The sequence below is a fragment of the Acinonyx jubatus genome, chromosome D3 (assembly GCF_027475565.1).
Source record: "Acinonyx jubatus isolate Ajub_Pintada_27869175 chromosome D3, VMU_Ajub_asm_v1.0, whole genome shotgun sequence".
Classification (NCBI taxonomy): domain Eukaryota; kingdom Metazoa; phylum Chordata; class Mammalia; order Carnivora; family Felidae; genus Acinonyx; species Acinonyx jubatus.
This window is the reverse complement of record NC_069392.1, coordinates 77,781,214-77,805,438: the sequence shown is the minus strand read 5'-3', so window position 1 is coordinate 77,805,438 and position 24,225 is coordinate 77,781,214.

Here is a 24,225-nt window from a genome sequence, read left to right as displayed (position 1 = left end):
ACCTGAGCTGAGTTGGACGCTTAACCAACTGAGCCACCCAGGTGTCCCTGGAGAGCCTTTTTTGATAAAAGCATCCTTTCAGTAACTCTGGGTCACATGAATGAATTTCAATTTAGTTTAGCAAGTGGCCCAATCCTGCTTGAGGGGTCATCGATGATCTGATACGCATGCATGCTAGAATAAGCATGACCAGGCGCTCTCTGGACAATTCAAACATAATCCCCATAGTTTTAAAAGTGTGAGATTACTGTGATTCAATACCCACTTCTTGTATCAAAAAGCAAGCTTTGTGTTAGGGAGTCCAGATTTTTGAAAATGAGAAATTTATTTAGCATATTTTAGAATTCCTGGTATGGATTTCCCTGGTCTTAGAGCGTGTGCGTGTGTGTGTGGGGGGGGGGGGGTGTGTTGGGGAGGGGAGGGATTCCCTTATTGTTAGGGCTGCTTTCTCATGCTTGAATTTTTCTTTCAGCTGGAGAAGGAGTCGACTGGGAGGGGGCAGAAAGGCATGTAAGGCATTTATTAAATAACTTACGCTCCTCCATTCCAGAACTGGATTGTGCCTAGAGCCTTATCTGGAGACTTCTCTGTAGACTTCGTGGGAACTGGGTGAATGAGAGGGGATCACAGGCGAGCCCCACGTGCATGTCTTGTCTGAGAATGCCCGCGTTGGCAGTCTCTTCAGATGCGACTCTGTTCGGAAAGCACAGGTTTTCTGCCTCTGGGTGTAGGGTTGGATGAAGGTCGGGGTGGCGGGGGGATCCTGTATCCACTCCGAGGTCTTTGCCACTCTGGCCCCTCCCAACAACGGGGCACTGCGCATGAGCAGCAAAGGGTAGGGAGTGGATGGTAGAGGACGCCAGGAAGTGATGGGAGCCAGGCCTGGTGTCCACGGCATATGCCACCCTCACCTTCAGTCCTTACATACGTGTCGCCTCCAAATATCCGGCCAGATTTCCTGAAACGAAAGCCTGTCTGTCTGCCAGTGCCTTGTTTTTCTCAATGCTTTTGTTTCCAATGATGACTCTTGAAGAAAAAGCCATGTTCCGTGTACATAGGATAGCACCAAGCTGGGTAGATGGGAGCTGGGGGCAAAGGAACTGAGATCCTGGGAGCGGACTGAGCCTCTGGTTTTCTTTTTATACGTTTGAAAACTTTTGCACCATGCTTGACCCAGAAAACGCTGTAGCTGCAACTGAATTCAGTCTCTCTCATTCCTCTTCCTGCTCCCTGCATTCCCCACCTCTTCACACTATTTTGCCTCGATAAATGAATGTTTCTATTATTGTTTGCAAGGGCAGGTGAATGTGGAGGTGCGCATGTGTGTGCACACATGCATGTGTATGTGTATGTGTATGGTGCGTGCATGCATGCATAGGAACACTCGATGTTCATATGAAATGCATGTGAACATTTCACAGACTCTTGGCACAGAGGTTTTTAAAGGTTGAAAAAGTGAAGATCTTTAGAGATAGATCAGAGTAGAGAAAAGTACACCAGTTGGGCTGTAAAGAAAGGATAATTTATATATAATCACTTGGGAAAATAGGGAGGAGGAAGCTCCCCTTGGGCCATTCATTCCTCCACATGGCATTTCCGATGCTTGCCAGGCACTGATGCTGCCAAGATGAATGAGATGGAAATGGCCCCATCCTCTTGGACCTCACAGTCCTGTAGGGAAGACAGGCATTAATAAATAAATACTGTTGGGGCGCCAGGGTAGCTCAGTCGGTCAGGCGTCCAACTTCGGCTCAGGTCATGATCTTGCAATTCATGGGTTCCAGTCCCATGTCGGGCTCTGTGCTGACAGCTCTGAGCCCGGAGCCTGCTTTGGATTCCGTGTCTCCCTCTCTCCCTGCCCCTAACCCACCTGCATTCGGTCTCTGTCTCTCTCAAAAATAAACAAACATTTTAAAAATACATACATACATACATACAATTTATGGCCATTGCAGAGGTATGTGGTGTTTAAATGCACATAATAGGGAAGAGGTCAGGCTGATCTGGTGGGTTCAGGGTAAGGCATTAGTCAGAAAAGGCTTTCTGGAGGAAATGGCTTCTAGAACGAGATCTGAAGGATAAATTGGGGTCAGCGAGAACCATTTGTGAAAACACATTCAAGAAGGGACAATAAGAGACAGAGGAGGCATGATGCCTTTTATGGAGGCAGAGTTGGCCTTTCTTGCCAGGCTCCCTGCCATCTGTGCATTGCCTTATGCCGTGTTGCATGGCGATTGATGATATTTCAGTATGACTCTCCAGTCCCCAGAAATAGCCACAAAAGAACGTTTTACAAAAGCACAGCCATGGGGTCTGTTTCACGGGTAGTTATTTTCATCAGACATCACTGTATGTGAAACCCGCTCCACAATGAACATTTCACCTCGCTGTGCTCACAGAACACGTGGTTGTTATCTGCCTGTGCCATGTGCAGAAGAAAAGGACACGTTGAGTCTTTTGTTCCAATAGTTACGCTATTAGTTTCTGAGCCAAATAGGTGTCGAGTCTGATCTTGCTGACATAGGCTATGGGTCAACCGCTATCTAAGATCATGTCTTGAGAAAAGCATTTCCCAAGCTGTATTTTGAGATAGTTGTAGGTATTATGTGAAAAATGTTTTGTGGTTAAATAAACTGGGATAATAATGGGTTAAACAGTTTTTTTTTTTCTTAATTGCAGAACTTTTCAGAGACTTTAACGTATGTAGCATGTTCTCTAGAGAAACAGAACCAATAGGGTATGTGTATGTGTGTGTATACTCTCTCTCTCTATATGTGTGTGTGTGTGTGTGTGTGTATACATATATCTATATAAATCTATCATATTGTATACGTATCTATCTATAAGAGTTATTTTAAGGAATTAGCTCATGAAATCACAGAAGCGGTCATCTTCAGAGTAAACCAGTACGCTGCAGACCTAGAGAAGGGTTAATGTTATAGCTTGAGTCCAAAGAAGTCTGCTGGCAGAATTCCCTCTTCCTCGGAGGTCAGTATTTTTTTCTCTCAAGATCTTTGATTGAATGGACCCACCCACACTATGGAGAACAATGGGCTTTACTCAAAGCCCATTTAACTGTTAATCTCATCTAAAAAAATACCTTCACAGTAACATCCAGACCAGTGTTTGACCAAATATCTGGGCATCATGGCCTATCCCAGTTGACACATACAATTAATCATCACAATATGCTAAAGGGCCTTGCAAATCTGGAAAAAGGAAACATAGTACGTATCACTTTCTCCCAATTGAGGTGAGTAAAGAATCCATTATTTGCAGAACACCTATTAACATCTGGTAAAACACAGTTTGGAGACTACTGACCTTGAATAATGATTCACAATTTGACTTATTCTGGAGAGTTAAAATATGGCTACACACACACACACACACACACACACACTGCTTAATTTTTATGTAGTAAGATTAAACCATTAGCCTGTATGTTTGCTGTTTAAAACAATAACATGTAGGGGCGCCTGGGTGGCGCAGTTGGTTAAGCGTCCGACTTCAGCCAGGTCACGATCTCGCGGTCCGTGAGTTCGAGCCCCGCGTCGGGCTCTGGGCTGATGGCTCAGAGCCTGGAGCCTGTTTCCGATTCTGTGTCTCCCTCTCTCTCTGCCCCTCCCCCGTTCATGCTCTGTCTCTCTCTGTCCCAAAAATAAATAAAAAACGTTGAAAACAAAATTTTAAACAATAACATGTAAATGTAAAATAACCCAATACTTCTATTCGATTTACTTTCATGTTATATTATAATTTGCATGCTAAAACTCCGTGTTCTGCACACATGACTGATGAAATGTTCCCATATCAGTAAATTATGAGGGGAACTATGGATACATCTGCTTTAGTAATAACAGAATGGATGATTCATACTCGAACAAGTGCATACATACCAGAGTAATTTTGGAAAATTATAGCCTAAAAATTCATAAATATTCAGTACTACATACTATGGGGTTAAAAACAACCCACAACAAACTAAATTGATAATGAGGAACAAAACTAACAATAATTTGCTGTGAAGAAGCAAGAAGCGTGGCAATTAAAAACCGATTATTCAAGGCAGTCCTGATAATTAATATGTATCCTTCCCCCAGATTGTAGGAATCCAACCATTTGCATATGCACACATGTAATTGGAGCCTTGCGATATTAGTAAAATACTGAATTAGAGCCATGCCTAAATTCTCTAAAATCTAAAAAGCACTAATTTTGGTTTAAAAATACCAAATGTGGCAGAACATATGTAGGCAGTTATTAATGAGTTGATTTCATGCAGTCATTTAAGAAAAAGTTTTGAGATTGGCAAGGGCAACCCATTAGGAAGATTTGTTGGCCCTGCCATGGGCAGAGGTCCACACTTTGAAAACTGCTGCATAGAGGACTAGACAAAAAAACAAAGGAGTTTACGAAGATGTGCACGACACATAAATTAAAAATAAATTGTTTTCCCATTTCATAGGAAATCATTTTAACAGAAATATAAATTTCATGGAATGAAATCAATAGTTGTAATAGTTACTTTCCATATACCCAATATATAGGCAATATAAGGACTATCTATGCTTCCATAAATTTCTATCAGTTTATGTATACTTTACTTTTTTAAGTTTATGTATTTTAAGAGAGAGAGTGGGGAGGAGCAGAGAGAGAGAGGGAGAGAGAGAGAATCGAGCAGGCTCCACATTGCCAGCGCAGAGCCCGATGCAGGGCTCGAACCCACAAATTGGGAGGTCATGATCTGAGCCAAAACCAAGAGCTGGACACTTAACCAACTGAGCTGCCCAGGCACCCCAGTTTATATATACTTTAAACACAATTGGCCCCACTGCACAGTTAAATTACATCCCCACCCCATTTAGGACAAATCACATCTCGTTTCTAGCTGTATGTCAGGCAACCAAGAAATGGTCCCTAGTTTACCCATGCTAGTCTGCCTCATTCCCCAGCCATCGTAAAGGTAACATTCATTCCAAAGTAGAAGGTTTGCACTTCCTCAAATTTCAGCCGAGCTCCTCCAGCCTTTTCCAAAGAGATTTGGTGACTTATTTTTATACAAACCATTATTAATTTCAGAATGACTTCAGTTTATACAGTTCTGAAAAACAGGGTTTTGCTTTAAAAAAAAAAGAAGATGGGGCTCTGGGTGGCTCAGTTGGTTGGGCGTCTGGCTCTTGATTCCGGCTCAGGACATGATCCTAGGGTCGTGGGATTGAACCCCACATTGGGCTCTGTGCTGAGTGTGGAGCCTGCTTGAGATTCTCTCTCTCCCCCTCCCTCTGCCCCTCTCCCCTGCTTGGGTGCTCTCTCTCTCTCTCTCTCTCAAAATAAAATAAAATAAAATAAAATAAAATAGAGGAGAGACTGAATATGTAAATTTTGGAGAAGCAGAATTAGTGGATTTGGGGTTACATGGGGAAAGACTTCCTATAAGAGAATTTGAACACAGTACTACTGACAGAGGGGTTCATGTTAATGCTGCCTGGATTTTCCCCTGATGGACCAGGACCTATCTGTGCTTTGCACTCACCACTGCACCCCCAGTACCCAGAGGAGTGATCGAGGCTCAGTGAGTATTTGCTGAATGAATGAGGACATGAGTCAGCCTGTCTGCTGGGATAACTCGGCGCCAGCAGGCTTCAGATGCGCTGGCAGTTTTGGAATACCCGGGTGGTTGGGATTCTCTTCTTTGCCGATCTCATCACTTTCCACACTTAGATTCTTGCCACTGCTGAGGGGAAGAGTTTGCTTTCTCTTTCCTGCCCATCAAGCCCGTTTTAATGAGCTGTTCCTGTTCAGCTGTCTTCCGGCAATAAAGTCATTTCCTCTTCCTTAAACTGTTCGTGCCCAAGGCTGAATGCCTTGGTGACTTCACTTGTTCATCAGAACTCACTGATGTCAGCCCTCTCACTCTGCCGCCTACAGATGTTGCGTTTCCCCGTGGCCTACCTGGGGCACACGACCGCGCTCTGTTTTGTTGTACTGAACGACGGTGTGTGGTGTGTGTCTTAGGAGGGAGGGGGAGGGTCTGGATGAGGGAGTGACGGGCACGAGAGGCAGCCGGCGTGGAACATCGGAGCAGGCGCTCACTCCCGGAGGCCTCCCTCACCTCATCCCGGGCCCAGCTCTGGGAGGAGAGGGGGCAGTTGTGTGTGAGGGTGACTGTGTGCGTGTGAGTGTGAGTATGTGAGTGTGAAAACAAGTGTGCGCCAGTGTGTGAGAGCTTGGGTGTGAGTATGACTGTGCATGTGGGTAAGTGTGTGAGTGTGAGCACGAGTGTGCATCAGTGAGAGTGTGAGTATGAGTGTGGGTGTGAGTTTGAGTGTGAGTGTGGTAAGTCTCTGAGCAGGAGCACAGCTGTGTGAACGTGAGCACGAGTGCGCATCAGTGTGTGAGAACACGGGTGTGAGTATGAGTGTGAGTGTGGGTAAGGGTGTGAGAGTGAGCATGTGTCAGCATGAGTCTGCATCAGTGTGTGAGAGCCCGAGTGTGAGTGTAAGTGTGGGGAGGGATGTGAGTGCGAGCGCGTGTGAGCATGCGTGTGCACCAGCGTGTGAGAGCATGGGTGTGAATTTGAGTGTGAATGCGGGTAAGTATCTGAGCAGGAGCACAGCTGTGTGAACGTGAGCACGAGTGTGCATCAGTGTGTGAGAGCCTGGGTGTGACTATGACTGTGCGTGTACATACGGGAGCCTGAGCATGTGGAAGCACGAGTGTGCATTGGTGAGTGTGTGTGAGAGTAGCGAGTACGGGATCGAACAATGGGATCGAAAGTGAGAGCCAGACACACGTCGGTTCCGCCAACACTCGCAGGGCGGGTCTCCACACACCACATGTGCTCAGGTGGAAAACAATCTGAATTATAAGGTGATACCTTATCTTTCCGGTGGGAAGAGCTAAAAAAAAAAAATATGCAAGTTAGGCCAACTTGAATATATAAACTTTTATAGGCGTAGATGCCAAATGTCTGCTTTAAACATAATTTACCTTAATTGTACAAGAGTCTTAAATCTTGGGTGACGTTTCGCTCTTTGCCTTTAAAAACAATTCTATCAGGTGACCTCCGCAAGAATTTAAAACTAGCAGTTTCTTCGTATTGCAATGGAAATGATAATAATGGTGTATGATTTGTAGGGTCGTTGTGAGGGTTAAAACATTTGATGCAAACAAAGCAAGGACTTAGGGCAGTGCCTGCCTGGTACGTTGCGAGGGCTCCACCAAGGGCTGAGGCACGAATGCGCATGTGGGCGAGCGAGTTGCTAGCCCGGGTCTCATCCAGGCTGAGTTTTGTTCTTCGAAGTACACAAACCTCATACTAGGCAAGACAATAGGGATGTGAAAATTTGGGCTACTTTCTCCTTTCCTTTAGGAGGGGTAAGTTTTGAGATAAACAATCTTGCCTTCTCTTTGGGCAGATCTAGTAACTGTCACTGACTCCACATTTGAAAAGACCTGCACTGGGGCACTTGGGTGGCTCAGTCGGTTCAGCGTCCGACTTCGGCTCTGGGCATGATCTCACAGTTTGTGGGTTCGAGCCCCGCGTCGGGCTCTGTGCTGACAGCTCAGAGCCTGGAGCCTGCTTCGGATTCTGTGTCTCCCTCACTCTGTGCCCCTCCCCAGCTTGTGCATACTCTCTCTCTTTCTCTCAAAAATAAATAAATAAACATTAAAAAATTTTTTTAAAAAGACCTGCATTCAAATTTCAGTGGAAGGGTCTAGAAATGTAAGGCGAATTGAGGCTATGGAAAAAGGCACTTGAGAGACAAAGCGTCTAGAAAATAACAATAACTAACTGTGCAAATAAGACTGCTTTGTTTTTTAAATTTTTTCACGCCTTTGAGCACAGTTTTTTCCCTGTTCTCACTTTTTCCCAAACCAGAAGCCTGTTTCATTACGGTCTTCACTTTGCTCTTCAAGACTGAGTGACTTTAGGTGCGTTTAATTCAACTGGATTTATTCGAGAAGCTCAAGAACTAATTTATTTATTCTATTTATTTTTACAGCATGCCCATTACCCAGGGATTCTGGGCACATATAAATGATATGCTTGGGATTGGCAAACAGGAACTGGTGATAAATGGACAGGGAGCAGACCGTCTGAAAGCATTAGTCAAAAGGACTCTTCCCTTCCAGAAATGCTTGGTTAAGCAGGTTGGTCTTGCAGTTTTCTTGGATCTTGACATTTTATGTGCACGTTGCTTGCCCGTTTTTTGACACACACAACAAGCACAGCGAGGTCCCTGGGTGGAGGTGGGGCAGCCAGAGAGGAGCCCCCAGCAGGGCAATGAGTGGGACCCAGAGGCAGGGGGTGGGCCTCCCCCCCGCCCCCCGCCCCCGACCTCCCGCAACCATTGTGCAAAGGCCCGGGCTCTGTCCCCTGGAGGTCTGTTTTGCAACTCACGAAGGGGAGGATTCTGGGGCGGAGGATTCTGCACGTTCTCAAAAGGTCATGTAGTTTCAACCCAGGTTCAAGCAGAAAAAATCAAAGATACCGGTCCTCACTTGAGGGGAGGTCAGGAGCACACTGAAGAGGAACCCAAACTGAAGATCTCTTAAGTCCTGCTCAGGAGAAAAGCACAAACAGCGATATGATCAAAGAGGAACCAGAATGTTGTTTTGTCTGTTTTGGTTAATTCTCTCCTCAGCTGAGGAGACCCATTGGACACCACACTGTCCCTGTCATTTGCTGTCAGCCTTTGAGCAGGTCACCTCGTCTTTCCAGGCTTCTGTTTCCTTATCTAAAAAAGGAGGAAGCTGGCCTGCAGTAGAGGTTTTCAGAGAATGTTTCCTGGGAGGCCTGGGGGACACCAGTGGAGGGCAAGAGGAGGACTGGGAAGGTGCCAACCATATTTCTGTCTGGTAAAAGGAATTCTATCAGAAGAAATAAACTTGAAAGTCACTTTTCTTGGGGCGCCTGGGTGGCTCAGTCGGTTAAGCGTCCAACTTTGGCTCCGGTCATGATCTCACAGCTCATGGGTTCGAGCCCCATATTGGGCTGTGTACTGACAACTCAGAGCTTGGAGCCTGCTTCGGATTCTGTGTCTCCCTCTCCCTGCCCGCAACCCGCCCCCCCCCGCCCCCCAGCCCTGCTCTCTCTCAAAAATAAACGTTTTTAAAAAAAAAAGAAAATCGGGGCGCCTGGGTGGCTCAGTCGGTTGGGCGACCGACTTCGGCTCAGGTCACGATCTCGCGGTCCGTGAGTTCGAGCCCCGCGTGGGGCTCTGGGCTGATGGCTCAGAGCCTGGAGCCTGCTTTCAATTCTGTGTCTCCCTCTCTCTCTGCCCCTCCCCCGTTCATGCTCTGTCTCTCTCTGTCTCAAAAATAAATAAAACGTTAAAAAAAAAATTAAAAAAAAAAAGAAAATCACTTTCCTTGACAAATTCTAAGGAGATTTCTGCCTTTTCTCTAGCCAACCTTTCCCCACTAATTTGTTTGACCCTAATTTGGGTCTAAACTTGAGGTGTGGGCAACCTCTCCCACGGGGGATCAGGAAAAGATTGCCAACATAGTCTTCTTTAAAGCTGTTCTCCTGGGGCACCTGGGTGGCTCAGTTGGTTAAGCGTCTGACCTTTGACTTCGGCTCAGGTCATGATCTCGCAGCTTGTGGGTTCGAGCCCTGCATCAGACTCTGTGCTGACTGTTCAGAGCCTGCTTGGGATTCTCTCTCTCCCTATCTCTCTGCCCCTCCCTGGGTCTCTCTCTCTCTCAAAATAATAAATAAACTCAAAAAAAAAAAAAAAAAAAAAAAAAGCTGTTCTCCCTACCAGGTGATTGTGGGGGTTGTGCCCAGAGGCTATTTGTCATTTTTACAGAGTTTGATGAGAGAAAGTGGCTGATTTTAAAGAAGCAGCTTCAAAACCTTGTGGTTTTGAATGTGCCACTCAGCCCAAAGTGCTCTCTAAATGGAAAAAAATTATTACAGCAGAACTAATCTCTTTTTACAGCAATAAAACGCAGACCCAGTCATATAAATACAGCGGTGGAACCAGCCAGATTTAACTCTGAATGGAAAATGTTTTCAACAAATAGGTCTGGGAGCCTCAAATAAATGACAGACTTAGCAAGAGGTGGAAGATGTGACTTTGCCCTTTTGAAGGCACTCACTCAGGTTTGGGACGCAGGCGTATGGAGACGCCAAACAGAATCAGTGTGTGTTAATGAGCTAAACAAGGCTCACCTCCCAGCCTCCACAGATGGTGGAGAAGCCTGAAAGCAAATTAAGCCTAAATGGGTCACCAAATGCTTTTCGGTTCTTCTTAGTGATCAAGACGGATCTTCACGGCCCCATCGGCCTTTCTATCTAACACAGAGATTTTACAGATTTTACCCCGGCAGCGGGAAGGAGGTGAAGGCACCTGAGGTGCCCCACAGATCCTTGTGATTCACTGTGCCAGTGCTGTGTGTATAGGTAAGTGGACTCACCACTTACTTAAAAAACAAACCAGAAACAGCCCTGCATTCCTTCCCCTTTGCTGGGCCATTTGTATCTAGATCAATGACTCCAAGAAGTCTACAGTTCACTAAAAGTTTTGGCTTTCTTTGACATTTTCCGTTCCCCTGACCAATAACCCGTTGTCAAACTGACTTTCATCTTGGGGGGATGCATAAACAGGGAATTTGTTTTGAGCTGTTGACGTCATGGGGTGCGGGCAGGGGGGACACCTGGTCCAGGGTAAGGTTTGGGTGTAAGCTCAGGCTTCACAGCTAGTTCTCTGTGTAGCCTTGGGAAAAATGAATTCACCTCTCTGGACCTCAGTCTCTGCATTTGTAAAACGAGGACGGTAAAACCTAGCACCTTGCACAGATAATTTAGGGCTCACACTTGTGAAGATGCTTCAAAAATATGAAAAATATAACATGTATTAATGAAATGCTTCAGTTAACAGTAAATGCTCATTAAATACCTGTTAAAGCAGTGGCTATAGACTAAAAACATAGGAGCACCTGGCTGGCTCAGTCGGTAGAACAGGCGACTCTTGATCTCAGGGTCATGAGTTCAAGTCCCACACTGGGTGTAGAGATTACTTAGGAAAATAAAATCTTAAAAAATAGACTAAAACAAATGAAGCATAGAATTTGTTTATTTTTCTTTGACATTCTTATGGCCACTGCCCTGGTTTTAAAGCTCATCGGGAGATTCCAGTAGATTGTTGGCTAATGTCCCTGCCTCCTCTGCTTTATCTCTACTAACCACTTGAATAGTTTGTTTAAGTTTATTTATTTATTTATTTTGAGAGAGAGAGAGAGAGAGAGAGAGAAAGAGAGAGAGAGAGAGAGAGAGCACACACATGAGCAGGGAAGAGGCAGAGAGAGAGAATCCCAAGTAGGCTCCCCACGGTCAGCACAGAGCCTGAACCAAGGCTCGATCTCATGAACCATGAGATCAGGACTTGTGCCAAGATCAAGCTTCAGACGCTTATCTGACTGAGCCAGCCAGGCACCCCCTACTACCCACTTCGTATACTCTTCACCAATGCTAGCGTGAGCTTTCGAAAACCACAGACCTCTGAGCACGCCCCTCTCCTGGTTAAACCCTTTACTGGCTTGGTCCCGTCAATAAGACCAGGGTCCCCAAACCTTAGCATCACATGCAGGGGTCCTCACTCCTCCCCGCACCTACCTCTCCAACTCCAGCAGCGTTTAAGGATTTTAAATGTCCCCTGAATGCAATTGTCCGTACAGTGTCTCTCTTTCCCTTCCCGGTGTGGCTGGGAACTTCTCAATATTCTAGCCTTGATGTTATAAAGGCCGGGAAGCTTTTCTGGCCCTCCGAGAGAGGGTTCATCCGTCCCTCCTCTGTGATACCTGATATCTTACGTACCTTTCTTCTTGTGAAAGGCACTATCATGGAACTCGTTGGCTTACATACCTCTGTCTCCTACTGGACTGTGACCTGCCTGTGGGGAGGGGCCTAACTTAGTTCCTGTGTATAAGGGGTCTGTAGAGAGCCTTCTCACTTGTATCTTTTCTCGCACCTGTACTTCTCGAACAGTGCTTGGCTATCGAAAAAGTTGACGCTCTTGAGGCTCATGAGTGGCATGTCAGAATTTCTGCCCCTACGCTGAATGGCCTTGTTCAGTGGCTTAGATCCCTCCTTGCCATCTACGCCTGCCCTGTTCCTTCTTCTCGCGTTTCCTTCTTTCCTTTCAGATATTTCTGTCAACTTCCCTGCTGAGAGTTGTCTCTGTGATCCTGTCATGTCACGTGTCCTCTAGCCCCAAACTTCACTATGACCGCCGTGAATGGGCCCCGGACAGGGAGCCGTGCAAGGGCTCTGTGGCAGCTTTATCTTCTGATAGTCCCTGGTCCCTGAGCAGCCCCCGGTTAACCAGTAGGCCACAAGAACTTATTTAAAGACATTATTTAGAATACGCACGCACAGATATAAAATCAGCCCCAAGTTAAGTTTCCAAAACGTTTAAATGACTAAAACTGCTCCGAATGAATGGCTCCTACTGTGTTGTATATCACATGGGATATTAGCCTACATACGAATTACTATTCTCCAGGCTTTTTGTGTGAGAACTCTAGGGCACGGAAAGGTTAAGCAGCATTGCTAGAATCATACAATAGTTGATGGTGTTGTCAAAATTCAAATCCAGGCAGTCTGAAAACCATAGATTTGGATAATCAGGATCCTTTCTTTTCGAGAGAGAATTAAAGCTTTGAATGGTGCACACGTAGGTGGTTTTTGTGCTAAAAATATTATACTCTTGGTATATATTTACCACTCAAATGGGGGAAAGTGGTGAAGGAAACAGGGGGAGCGGAACAAAATAAAAAGGAAATGAGATATTTGCAACAGCATGGCTGGACCTTGAAACGTTATGCTTCGTGAAATAGGCCGGACCCGGAAGGACAACTATTGCATGATTTTGCTTACGTGAAGTGTGCAGAGACGGAAAGCGTGATAGAGGTTCCTGGGGGCTGGTGGGGAGGGAGGGAGAGAGGGAGAGGCATTGTTTAGTGAGTAAACAGTTTCTGTTGGGAATGACGAAAACGCTCTGGAAATGGATGGCGGTGGTGGTTACACAACATTGCAAACGTACCTAACGTCACGGAGCTGCACGCTTCAAAACGGTACGAAGGGTACATGTTATGTACATACGACCGCAAGAAAAAATAAAATACGAAGCAAGGTAGCGGTTGTATAATCCTGGACAACAGCTTCCTCTTGAGGCAGCCGAAGAGGCCTGACGTGTGATTGAGGGCTCTGCCATTTGCTCTCAGCAAATAGAATTTAATTACTCACGGCCACCCCCCCTCTTCCGCAGCCCTTCAGTGTGGCAGCGGCTCAGGACCATTACTGTTGACAGAGCAAAATTAAGTATCTGGGAGGGGGGGGAGGGAGTATACATTTCCTCTTCAAAATTAAGGAATTATGCAAAGTAGATGTGCTCTACCTAACGTCACTTTAATCAGAGCTAACTATATCCTGCACGCAAGAAAAGTGGAGTCTCCTGAAATGCAAAGGGTCGTCTCGAGCCTCCCGCCTGGCTGACCTAGGTCAACAGGTGCCACGCTGCAGCCCAGTCCAGCCAGAAACTATTCTATCTGACCTGCCAGAGTGTTTGCCTGAGTGGCCAGCAGGTTAAAATCTGGCCATTTCTTACAAATGCGGGCTTCTAGCGTTTTCCTTGAAAAATCGGAAGGTCGGGCAGCGCGGCCCCATGCTGGTACGCAGAGGGGGTCGAGGCTGTCCCGTCCAGGCTGGGCACCTTTAGTACCTCCATCCGCTCCCTCGCTCACGTTTTCTGCTCAGCCCCCTGCACGTGTGGGTTCCTACCTCAGATGCGAGACTTCCCTACCGTTTAGCTCATCTCCTCAATAAAACTGCCCAGTCCTCCAATCCCGCCCCTTGGCAGCTCTTGATTTCTGTAGCACTCGCTGTGTCTACGCTACTCTTGGCCCTTATCGCGTATTATCTTTTAAAATGTCATATAGACATGACAGAAAGTTCCAGACTCTCTGAAACGGGCAAACGTAATTATTTTGCACTACTCTCTATTTCTGCCTTAGAAGACACAGTCACTCATGACCCAAACTAGATCGTAAGACCCTTCAGTGCATAGGCTATGCCTTAAATCATCGGATTTTTTTTTTTTTTAGCACCAGCATGGGTTGCGTTGGTGTCAGTAACGAATCAGTAGGTTTGGGAACCTCTTTAAGAATGCAGATGACTCGTGAGTTCAGCGATTTAGAGCATTGTGCTAAGGCGGCCAACAGCAGGGACTTCATCCCTTGGAGAGTCAATCCATTGGTCCCATCCTGCGGACACGAACCATATCTCATCCTCTGGACAATACCCGTTCTTGCTCAACGGGCAGAAAGAGTGGCAGACACATGCAAATCCATTGCCTAGTCCTGGGGAAGAATTCATGGGCTGGCCTTGTTATTTCTGTACAAGGAGGCTGTCCTTTAGACAGTAAGGCATCTTTACAAAAGAAGATGGCAGCTATTTGTTTTTAAGCTCATGCTGCAAAGTTTTGAGTGAATCAGTGATGAATTAATGATTACAAGCCAATAACCAATATTAGTTAGATGCTAGGAAGAACGGTGGTTTCGATATGAAGAAAGAAGACCAGGACAATCCGCAATGTGAAGATAGAGTGTGTGGAGTTCATTGTTATTGAGAAGTCACGTTAATTTATAGGCAAAACATTTTTGATCTGTAAAGAAAGAACTAAAACCAAAGAAAACTGCCGGGTAATTGAGTGTCAAAGCCTTGTCCCTTTGTAGTTCAGTACTTTTTGGTAAAGTCAAATTTGCGCAGTCCTTGCTTTGCGCAGTAGAGCATTAACTGAATCACATGCGTGTTAGAATCAGGACCATTCAGTTCTGAGATGCACAGGTTTCAGTAAATATGGTAGCGGGCAAAGCGAGGACTCCAGTGAAGTCCAGTGAAGATTAGTTCTATCTACAAAGAATGAGGGACAATTAAGGAAGATGAGAGAATATTTCCACGATCACTGAAATAAACTAAAGAGCATACGTTATGAGTTATTTAATATTTCAGGTGAAACACAATTTTGCATTGATAGATTTGTTGGTAAATGCCAAGACCCTCCTTCTGACTTGTCAATCAATCCACCCAATACACTTTATATTAGTCAGCATAGTTAGGTTATGCATAGTAACAAACAACCCCTAAGTCTCAAGGCTGAGCACCACCAAGCTTATTTCTCGCTCTTACAACGCTGTTTGTGGGTCTAGGTGTCTCAATCTAGGACAGATGCCCTCTGGGCAACATCTCAGGATCCAGACTGAACGGAGAGCCCACCATTCCATAGCTCTACCTCCTGGAACACGTGACCTCCTCAGTTGACAGGGCAGACGAAGAGGGTCTCACGCTGGTCATTAAACGCTTTGGCCTGGAAGTGACACGCTTCACTTCTGCTCCAGAACATGGTCCTGCCTAACTGGGAGGGAAGCAGAGAGATGTTATGCTGTCACACACCCCAAAGGAGAGGCAGAGAAGAAACGGGTGAGCAGTAGATATCGCTACTGCCCCTTTCCAATCACCTGACACTTGTATACCAAACTTATCTGGTTAATATTCTAATTTGTTCTCTATAAACCTAGCTAGCTTTGAGGAACTGGCACGGGAACACAGTTCCCGTGTTTTTGAAAGTGTATTCTTGTGGGGGAGATAGACAATAAAATATACACATGACAAATATACATATGACAAAAACAGTTGGCATATACTGTGACTTCGGATGAGAATTAGTGTCACGTCGTGATGAGGCCCAGTGGAGAGAGAGGTAGCACGTGACTGGGGTGGAGTGGAGCCATTTTGGATAGGGTACCCAGGGAAGGCCCCCGTGAGCCCGATTTTGTATAATTTTTTTTTTTTTTTTGAGTATTAATACATGGCAGGCACTGTGAGGGAGAGGAACTGGATGGGTTTATGATACAGATTCTACCCCCAGAGGGTTTTACAATGGAGGAATGAAATGGGGAATATATAGACTATAATAAAGGTTAAATGAGAGGGTTTTTTTTAAATTTTTTTTTTAAACGTTTATTTATTTTTGAGACAGAGAGAGACAGAGCATGAACGGGGGAGGGGCAGAGAGAGAGGGAGACACAGAACCGGAAGCAGGCTCCAGGCTCTGAGCCATCAGCCCAGAGCCCGACGCCGGGCTCGAACTCACAGATCGTGAGATTGTGACCTGAGCTGAAGTCGGACGCTTAACCGACTGAGCCACCCAGGCGCCCCTAAATGAGAGTTTTTAAAAACAAGAGTTAATATTTACTATCAACTCCCTGCCAGGCATGTTCCATGATTTAATGTATTTAACTTTCACAACCACTGGCCACCTCGTTTTTCAAAAAGACAAACATAAGCTGTGACTCCCAGAAGGTAAGCAACTTGTTCAAGGTAACATATATAAGGAGCGGCCGAGCTGGGCCTCAAACCCAATTCTCTGCCTCCAAAGTTGTGCACCTAACTACTGCGCCCTACTGACTTCCCTAAATGTGATCAATATCACGGCAGAGGTGTAACTGAAAGGTGAGAATCTATTTTTATTTGAGAGAAGGGAAATCAAGGAAGACTTCTTGGAGGAATTGGTGTATCTGGGCCTAGGTGAATTCCGGGGATTCAAGGAGAGGGCATTTGAGGAAGTGCAAACATAAACAGAGGTATGGAGTCACGAGGGCTCAGGGCATGTTCGGTGAGGAAAAGAAGCTTGTGTTTGGCTAGAATGACTGCATAGAAATATGGAAATGAGCTTGCGAAGAAAATTTGAGGTCATATCACAGAAGGTCTTAAATGCCAGGCAAAGGAGTTTGAACTTTGTTGAAAAACACCAAAGCAATAATAGCTATTGAAACTTTTGAGCAGAGAAATGGAATGAGGAAAGGCCGTGTCCTGAAAGAAATTAGCCGGCCAGTGCTGTAAAGAATAGATTAGACCGTTTGGTCGGGGAGATCAATCAGGAGCGCTGGAAAGGGCAGCGTTAGTAGAATGGAAAAGCATGACATGAGCCGTCATTTCAGAAGTAGAATGGAGAGCATTTGTAAGGAACGTGGGAAGGGAAGGTCAGGGAATAGGGAAGGAAGAGTAAAAGATAACTCAGCCTGGTGAAAAGTCTAGATAATTCTTTATTTTCTTACAATTTACACTTTGTTTCTGCTTCTATCACTTATCTTTGATCCCCAGACAGGAGTCAAAAAAAGAATTTTACTGCCGTCTTTCTGGGAAATCCAGTGAATGCAAATGGAACAAAGCTGCTTGAATTATGAGCTGTACAGCTCCACATCTCTTCTCCCAATGAAAATCTCATTAGCCTGCCATTTGAAAACTAGCGCATTCAAATTTGACTTTGTTTGGCTTGTGCAGTTGGATCCCTTTAAAGCGATAGTTTTTTAGGAGTGTTGCAGGAGGCCTGAAATTTCAATTAGAGAAGCCAGAGGTTTACCTGTTGGAGGAAAGAAGGTATTATCTTCGTGTTGCTAGGTGATGGGTCTCTAAAGCAATAGTTCGGTCTTAAAGGATCAGAGCTCTTTTCAAATTCCGTTTCTTTTGAAAGCAAACATCAATTTAAAACTAACCCCAGATGCCCCACTCTGGTTCTATAAGGAATAAAACCACTTACCTGCCGTAAATCTAGCAAACCTTCTGCTTACCCCTTCCCCAGACTAGATGGCCCTAATTTACATGGACGACCAGCCTTTACTCTTTCCGTACCGTATGGGTAAGAACGACAACCAAGAGCAACGCCAAGGGGCCATTCTCACTGCTTTTCATACTCCGTTCCACTACCATTCTATGACACATATACTATTTTTTCCCCTTTAATAGATAGTGTGATAGTTAATTATACCCGTCAACTTGGCTGGGCTATGGTGCCAGCTGTTTGGCCAAACACTCATCTAGATATTGCTGAGGAGGTATTTTGTAGGTATGATTAACGTTTAAATGAGTACACCTTGAGGAAGACAGATGATGCTCCGTAACCTGGGTGGGCCTCACCCAATCAGTGGAAGGCATCAAGAGCAAAGACTGAGGCCTCCCGGAGTGGGAAGTGTCCTCAGGAGTGCCACGTGGAAACCCCGCCTGAGTTTCCAGCCTGCTGCTCTGTGGAGCTCTGGCTCTACGCGGCAACGTCAATTCTCAGAATTTCCTGCCTGCCAGGCTGTCCTGCATCTTTCAGACTTGCCAGCCACTTCCTTAAAATCGATCTCGATCTCCATCCGTAGCCATTGCTTCTGTTGCCCTGGAGAACCCTGACCACTACAGAGTGAGAAAGGGAGGCTTCCATAGGCCAACTCGTTCAAGGTCACCCAGGTAGCGAGTGGTGGAAGCAGGACTCGAGGGAAGTCCGCTCTCATAACCACTAGACTAGACCGCCTCCTGTGCCAGGACAGAGAGTTCTACTCATGCCGATGCTATTCAAACTGGAAACAAAAAAAAAAATTTTTAATATTTATTTATTTTGGGGGGAGTGCAAGTGGGGGAGGGCTAGAGAGAGGGGGACAGAGGATCCAAAGAGGGCTCTGTGCTGACAGGCTGATGATACTGAGCCTGATGTGGGGCTCGAACTCATGAACTGTGAGATCATGACCTGAGCCAAAGTCAGACGCTCAACTGACTGAGCCACCCGGATGTCTCTGAAACAAAATTTTTGATGAATTTTTGTCAAACCCCGAAGAAGGAGGGGCAGAAGCCAGAAAACGACACTCTTCTGGCTTTCCTCTCTTTACTGCACTTCCCCTCATCTCTGAGGGGCAGTCTGATCTGAGTCCCCCTGGGAGGTGTATTCTTCTCTTTCTTGAGCCTCTTTCTTGACCTGGTCCCCGTGAATGCTGGGTCTTCAATCCCCTTCACGTGGTTCTAACAATGATTCACTGCTAGTTTCCTAGCTTAAGGAAGAGGAAGATAGTTTGGGTTTGAGTCCTAGGAGAGAGAGATTCCCAGCAGTATTGCAAACATCTTTCTCCTCTCTTAAAGATGCAGGGGTGTGGTCTGTGTGGAAGTTAGGGATGTATATGAAGACACATTAAGGTAGGAAAGCATGGGCCCCAGAGAGGGAGACTCATATGGTCCGGGGGATGAAGTGGGCACCTCCAGATCCCAGACCTCATGAGGGGGTGCAGTACTCATTGGGAACAATTAGAGCTGAGTGTATGTGGGGCCCATGATCAAAGGCGGAACGTCTCATAAAATAGCAATTTCTGGGAGATTCTCACCTAAAAATCTATACCTAGCAAAGGAATATTGGAGTGGATTGTTTGCACAAATGCCTCTATAATTTCCTTCTCTGCCCTTGAGTAGTGCCCTCCCATACTGACTCTGGGCTTGACCATGTAAGTTGCTTTTGTCAAGAGGACAATAGCAAATGTGACACAATCACAGACTTGAAAAGTAGTTGAGCATCGGGACTTGCTCTCTCTGTGTTTAGAAGCCCTGAGGTCACCATGTGAAGGAGGCCAGGAGACTGGAGGATGAGATGCCACATGGAGAAGAGATGAGCCATCCCAGCTGGAAGGCCTTAGACCAGCCTGTCTGCAAACCACCAGTCATGAGCAAGGCCATCTCATCAGTTGGCCATGGCACATGAGAGGGCCCAACAGAGATCGGCTGAGCCAATCCAGAAAAAACTCCCAGCTGACTCACAGAATTGTGAGCTGAATAAAAGCTAAATTGTGTTGTTTTAAGCTGCTTCATTTCAGGGACGTTTGCTTATGCATCATAAGCTAAGTGATAGATACTAGCGCCCTTCAATAAAGATCCCATTTCCTCCTAACAAAATTCTAAAACATATCTATCAACTGAAATAGACCCAACATACCCATAAGCTGTTCGCCTTACGAAAGGAACTCGAATTCACTTCTTTTCTATGTTTTACATGTGATTTATGACTTACACCTCAACCGTCCGATTGTTGTATCACTCCAGTATCAAAGCACATTAACTTTCTCTCAAATCAGAATTTAGTAATGAAGTGTATTTCATAGTGAATTTTAGAGTTTCCTTTTATCTTGATGTCAGTCTAATGAAAACCATAGTGATGTCAATATCATTCAAGTTTACAATTTACCTAACATTTCACATTTCCAGAAGTATCCAACTGTTGTTAGTTAGATAATTCCAACAACGTTTTGGGTAAGTGGGAGAGTACATATTCTAATATGCCACTAGAATGTAAATTCTATAAGGGCAGTGCTATTACCTGTTTGGATTATTGCTTATCCACAGCACCTAGAACCTGAAGCATAGTAAATGCTGGATAAATACTTGTTTAATGAATGAATGATTAGGGACCCAAGAGACTTGGGTAAGTAAGCATGTTACTCCCTTATGGGTGCTATGAAAAAACACATTTTTTTTCCAATTTTCTATTCTCAATTAAATGGATTATTCCCTTTGTCCTACTAATGATCTTTCCAGCAAGACCATTAATGTCAAAAATATTCACATAACTACTTTCTAGAAGTACTATGTGAATTTTCCTTAAGTTCCGTGAATTGTCAACCATTCCAGAGAGTTCCAGATTGCCACAACTTGTGTTATCTCTATATATGTTCCCTTTAACCTAAGAAGGAAGAGAACCCCCCAAGACTTCCAATAATCGGTAAGGCCATTCATTACGTCCAAGGCATAGGCCACGATGGTGAACAGAGCCATTTTCATTTGAATGAATGCCTGCTACTTTAGGGACAAGTGTTGAGAAAACCTGGAAGAGTTTAGGCTGTGGTTTAATCAGAAACTATTTTTGCAAAAAGCTGTTGAAGTCCAGTTGTGTAGATATTGGTCGCACTAAAACTGAATTCTCAGCTCTGCTTGCACCTTTGAATGACTCAGGTCATTTATATATATAATTTATTTATATATATTCTATATGGTATATGTGAATGGGTACATGGGGACTCTTTGGACTAGGATCAATTTTTCCGTAAACTCAAAACTGGTCTAAAAAGATAAATTCTATTAATTAAAAGAAAGAGGAGAAAAAGAAAGATGCCAGCACACACACACACATACACACACACACACGCACACACGCATGCTGATGCCTAGTCCCCAGACCAAATGAATCAGAATTTCTAAAGCTGGGATCTGGGCATCCAGATGTTTTTTAAAGCTCCCCAGAGGCTTTACAAGCCTGCAACCAGGTTTATGAGGATTTGCCTTAAGGATACCACCACTTTTCTGGCTGATAGAAGTAGCCCCTTGATGGCAAATGGGTAAAGAAGCTTGATTTTGCTTCATAATGCCTATTAGATGCTGAGTGGAAATGATGTATGGAGGTGTTACAGGACCAGAGTTGAGCTCATGTCTGGAAATAGGGAAGCACTATTAAGCAATGCATTAATCACGTGCTTACCCGAGACTCATCTAAGAAAGAGCCCATTGCAATCAGTGACTATTTTATTAGAACCTCAGGTGCCTGTCTGTGCAAGATAATGGGCTTGAATTTAGCAACTGTGCGCACAAAGGGTTCAAGGAGACAGTTCCCCTCCCCCATATGTTTACAGTGAGATAGTCTTGGGTTGGCTCAGGGTCCTAATTACGGTAATAACCGAGCATCCTTCACAATAAACTGCACGCAGGATCCTAATTAATGAGCTCAATTCATCTGAAGTAAAGAGTCCACCTACTGCGCAAGAGGGACGCATATCAATCAAGCCCGAGTGAGACACGGGGCCTGCAGAATGTGTTCTATTAATGCCATTTAGCGTCTTTTATCAGAGGCTTTCAGAGCACTTTATAAACATTAACTCTCACTGCACTCTTGGGAAAGTTACTGATAACGTGCTAGCTGTGAGCAAGCAAGCTTAGCCTTGGCTCTCCCGGGGGTTCTGGCTTGTCGGCAGCTGGTGGGGCCCGGGGATACTCTGGGCTCTGCTCACAACCCCCACTGGAGAAGGGCCCAGGAAGGAACAAGCAGCAATTGGTGGAGGGAGAGAAAGAGTAGGAAATGTAGAAAGTGGTGTTTCCGGTCCAATTCTGACTCACATTGGTCCTTGAGGCAAATCTCAGATTTCAGCGTCTCCACCGAGAAATAATGATGATACCTTGTCCCAGTTTCCAAGGACTGTCTCAAGACGGGCACTCAATCTCTTTTAGGAGCTCTGTCTGCCCTTTCAAGCCCTGAACTGTGGTTCACCACCTCCTTCCCCAGGCAATACAGTAACACAGGAAAACGTGGTCAGTTAGGCAGGCCTGAGTTCAAACGCCAGCTGTGTGACCTCAGGCTAATTACTCAGCGTCCCTGGGCTGCGGTCTCCCTATGCCTCAAAAATGAGGTTTATGGTACAACTTATCACAGAACTATTGCGAAGATTTAGTTAAAGGAGGATTAGGATCCCCATTAGAATTCGGCCTGCACTTTTCCACAGCATGCCCACTGATTTTGACAGTGTTCGTAACACGGTTTTCGATAAATGTGACCACGATTACTGTTAGGTTTGTCCTATCCCTGGGTGGAAGTCTGGAGTAGAGACACCAGTTAGGAGACCATCATGGAATCCTGGCAACAGGGCATGGGGTCCTTGTTCCGAGAGGTGGGCAGATCTGAAAGCTATTTAAGATAGAATGTATTGGTTGGCTGCCATTTAAATCTGTGGTGCACATCTTGGAGGCCTCCCTTTTGGCTCCTGTTCCTGTCCTATCCAGGATTCCCCATTGTGTTCATTTTCTAGGGCTGCTGTGGCAAGGAATTGCAAACTGGGTGGCTTGGATGAACAGAAATTTATTTTTTCAGAGTTCCAAATCAAGACTCCCTCTGAGTTGCCATGTTTCCCTCCTAGCTTCTGGTAGCTCACAGCAACCCTCGGCATTCGTTGACTTATAGACATATCACTCCAGTTTCTGCCTCTGTTTTCACGTGGCGTTCTTCCCTGTGTCTCTCTGTGCCCAAATGACTCTCTTCTTATAAGGAAACCAGTCATTGGATTAGGACCTAATTCAATGGCCTCATCTTAATTCGATGACTTCTGCAAAGACCATTTCTAGATGAGGTCACTTTTACAGGTACCAAGGATTAGGAATTGAACATATTTGGTGGTGGTCGGGGTGGGGGGCGGGGAGACACAGTCCATCTATGAGACCCTTTATGAGTAAAGACCATTCAGTAGCCAACAGTGTTGTTTCATTTTTATGACTGTTACCGCCATCACCCTATAGATGCCTTTCTCCCTCTAAGTAGTGTGGGAAGGAGGGTCTTGGCAGGTAGGGTGATGCAACTTCCCACATTAAGTGAGTGAGCCAATGTCTGAGCTTCGAAGGGGCTCTGAAAGTTGGGATCAACCTCCAACAGGCTTTGGAGGAGGAGATAGGGACTCCCTCACCCAACCCTCCCAGGCAAACTCCAGCTGACTGCCTACTGGCTACTTAAAAGGCTTTGAGGCACTAAAACTGATACCTTATCATCTAACAACATATGTCGTTCCAGGATCTCCTGGAAGTAACTTATCATATTTGCTGATATTAAATACTTTTACAACAAATGCAATTCAAATGCCTCAAAAGCAGATTTTAAAGGGCATATTCAACACCAGGGTTACTACATCATCCCAAAACATTTACTACCAATGGAAGTCCACTCATTTGAATAGTCAAACCCTTTTTCCTAATACACAGATCAAATTACCATTAAAATATTTCTTTTTGGCCCTATTAAGCTCTCTGATGATCCCTCAGGCAAGGCTCTATAAGTCTCTTCTCAGGGCACTGGCCTGGCTTACGTGGGGATTTTCCAATTTCCCAGAATCAACATAATTGACAGGATTATAACCGATGAGAAATGGACAGAGAGAGAGAAGTAAAAGATGATGCGAACTTTTTGGTTTGGGAACTTAATGGTAATTCTGCCATGTCAACAAATGGCATATTAGAGAGAAGTTGGTATGTGTGCTATGGGGAGGGGCCAAAAGTGAGTTCAAGTTTGGACCTGTTGAGTTTGAAATGTACGTGGGACATCCAAGTAGTGATGTCCAGAGGGCTGGTGCCCATGAGTTTAAAGTACTGGAGTGAGATCCCTACCGTCAGTGTCGACTTAGGCATTGTCAACATAGGATGGTACCTGAGGCCAAAGAGTAGATAGGATCTACTTAGGAGGTGGGCATAAAGTATGTGAGAATAAAAGAGCACCCAAGATGGAACTGGGGGCCCTAGCACTATGCACAAGGGAAGAACGACCATGAAGAAACCTGAAGGGGAGGTTGGGAGTGATTCCAAAGGTAGTAGACACATCGGGAGTTTGGTGG